Consider the following 2,422-nt stretch of genomic DNA (forward strand, 5'->3'; position numbering starts at 1 on the left):
GGACGGAAGTACGAGATCAAGGGACGGGAAGTACTAAATTTAGTTGTGTGTGTGTGTGTGTGTGTGTGTGTGTGTGTATGTGTCAATGACATAGGGATTTTTGTCGTTAAAGCTATCGTCGCGTAATCTCATGTGACTCTGTAATTAAAACACTATACGAGGAGTCTACTTACGGCATACAGTATAGTGATTTCATTAACTGATAGCTTCGTTCATAGTTAATAGCTATAAATTGTCGAACAGAGAAAGAAAGAGTCAAACCGAAAGTATGTAATCTATAACGGGGAGTCTCTACGAATAGTAACGAGACACACACTTCCTTTTAAAAATGTCTTCTCACTGCCAATATTTATAATATATAATATATATATTTATAAATGATAAGATATAAAGCCTTATATAATACACAATATATAAATATATATATTATATACATATTATATAAGACTATATATTTCGTTATGTTAGGTATACTCTCGCACATTTTAACAAATCTCATTAGGCTACCCTCATCGTATGTGATTGTACACGTACTTCTTTGAACGAAAGTCATTCACATTCGTTTTTGAAATCCTTTGAGGTACATATGTAATATATCAACTACATATGATAGATGGAAGGGGTATTTAATATTAAAATATATAAATTAAATATACTAAAATACATATATAAAATAGAAAAATTCCGTGTCTGCATTTTGTAAGCATCTTACCCCGAATGATCCTTTACTGCTGAGATAAAACGATGAGGGATTGCGATGAGGGTAAAAGAATCAACAGACGAGTGTTTTTTCTTTATTTCGTGACTAGGTTAAATTGACTAGAGGAATAGGATTATCGATTATTCCAATTTACTGGCGATTAAACGCTGCTGTGAAAATAATTATCGATAAGTGAGTCGACGATGGATTGAGTATACCTAACCTTTACATTATTTGTATAATTAAAAGAGAACACATTTGCGCATCTTTATTTAATCTAAGGGGTTATCACTTCGGACTAAATAAAACTATTATGGCAGATTTTGGCAGGATGACTCAAATAAGTTGCAAATAATAATTTTGAAATAAATAAAAATGAGTAGTAAGTATATAACGTTGAAATAATTCACTTGAATGCTAATATACACTATACTCGAGTTTTCTTATCGATAATAAAATTAGTCCGCGATAACTCGATATGACGGGTTACTAAATTTGGCCGCTTCTAGAGTTTCTTTTTTTATATATATTACTTCCTATCGCCGCCTTTCTCGCGAACTTATCTATAAGACGAGGAAATCAGGACGAGTTACGGACCGTTCAAGACGATTTAGCTATTATAATTTTTCAAAGCATGAATGAACCATACATGTATTGAACTTATTAACAAATAAAATATATATAATTGCGTTAATTATTACTCGCTTCTTGGAGAATTGTTTTCGCGGTAGGCCGTATTTATTTACCAGTCGATACTGGCTGCTGGAATTTTCAAAAGATAACAGAATGATATTCTTTTCGGTGTTCTATTTGTCTTCGCAATCATATGAATGTCAGTAACTCATCCTGTACGCATCGATCCTCTAAACGAAAAGAATGATTTTGAAAAGGTGTCTAAAAATTTTGTTAGATACAAATCTGAAAATAATTTCGTTTGAAGTATAATAATTAAGTAGGATATTCAAATTGAACGCTATACATGCATCGAAGAAAAAAAAAGGGGGAGAGAAGGAGCGAGAAAAAGCGGAGAAGGAAGAAAAGACTAGGCAAAAGGAAGCAAAGAAACTGGCGAAAGAAAAGAAGAAGATAATATACATACAGAAAAATATACATACATACATTCTAAATATCAGTCTCTGCTAACAATAAGAAAAGAGATTCCTCAGTTTACTTTTTTCTTTTGAGTAATGATTTTTTAACATAAAAGAACATTTTCTCAACAACAGTCTCAAAATATGCCTATTAATCTTACTATATAGAAAAACTCATCATATATATGTACACAAAACAAGAATTTGTTTATATATTCCTTAAAATCATTATAAAATTTTATCGAGGAAGTGACCTTATATTATAAGCAAATCGAATTTGTTTTCATAATCTTGATTAAAGTATTAAACTTACTATAGGAATCAGAATATATTTTGAATAAATTAAAAATCTCCAGACATAGAATATCATAATACAGGTATCCTAAAAAAGTTCTCAGCAATTAAATTAAATTAAATTAAATTAAATCAATTCAAGGTCTTTCGAGGTCAAATAATAATATTACATGTTTCAGCTATAATATAATATTCAAAATAATGTTGTTCAAATTTAATTACAATAGATATATTATATATCTCGATTTATTTCTTTTTTTATTTTTATAATTAACTCTTATATACCCTTTCTATTACTTATATTGAAAAATTTAATGCTTGTAATTAACATACAATC

This window comes from Atta cephalotes (genome assembly GCF_000143395.1).
Source record: "Atta cephalotes unplaced genomic scaffold scaffold00065, whole genome shotgun sequence".
In the NCBI taxonomy this organism is placed as follows: domain Eukaryota; kingdom Metazoa; phylum Arthropoda; class Insecta; order Hymenoptera; family Formicidae; genus Atta; species Atta cephalotes.